Raw genomic sequence first — 984 nt, 5'->3', positions numbered from 1 at the left:
AGAGGGCGGGTTGGCCCGAGCCCCCGTGGGTGTCCCGGCCGCGCTGCCCCTCGCCTTCTGCCCCTTTTGCCTTGCCCAAACTCACGGCCTCCTCCCCGGGCAGCGCGATGTTTCTCGAACACCTCTGCGAACAGGGCCGGCGGGAGCGGGGGGACACTCCAGTGGGGGAGAACCCCCCGATGGTGGAGTCCCCCCCTCACGCCAGAGCATCCCGCCCGCCCGCAGCGAGTGCTGCCCTCCCTGCCGGAGCATCACGGACCAAAGGGGAGCGGTGCTCCCAAGCCAGTGTCCGGGGCCAGGTCATGCAGGTGAGGTCATCTCCTTGCCAGGGTAGCACTGCAAACGGCACTGGGCGAGCAGCCAGGCTCCAGTTTAAAGGTGGTGTAGTTCAGCAATAACACCTCCTCGTTAAAACCCTCAGTGCAGCTCTTTTTCAGTGCTGCTGGTTCTCACAGCCTGGAGGGAGATGATCTGTCCCTGGATCCTTGCAACACCCCCTGTCTCCCCAAGGGGAGGATTATATTCCTTTGAGCAGGGAAAGGCGAGCGTCCCCCACTCATGCTCAGCATCTTCACTTCCTCCACAGCAACTAGAGACCTGAAATGAATTCGAGATGAGCCAGTGAGCTTTGGAAAAGCCTCATCTGCAGTTAGCACCGACCAGGCCCACCCTGGAGGGGCCGTGGCCAGGCAGGGAGAGAAACCTCCCTTGTGGCTCCTGCAAGGACAGGCACCAGGGTGACAGCCCCCAGTGCCTGCACCCCTATTTATTCTGTCAGGGGCTACTAATGCAGCAACTCTCTTGCCTCAATCACTGTGGGAGCAATAGGAGCAAACTAGCAACAGGCTTTCTGGCTGCAAATCCTAATCCCACCCCAGCTTCCCCTAAGCCCAGAGACCTTCTGGGCTCAGCCGCCTCCATAGCACGCCAGGGATTCAGAGGTGGATTTGCCTCTGAGAGTGCTCAGGTCTCCCCGAGTGCCTG

The sequence above is a fragment of the Buceros rhinoceros genome, unplaced genomic scaffold (genome assembly GCF_000710305.1).
Source record: "Buceros rhinoceros silvestris isolate BGI_N320 unplaced genomic scaffold, ASM71030v1 scaffold21560, whole genome shotgun sequence".
NCBI lineage: Eukaryota > Metazoa > Chordata > Aves > Bucerotiformes > Bucerotidae > Buceros > Buceros rhinoceros.
This window is presented reverse-complemented; position numbering follows the sequence as displayed.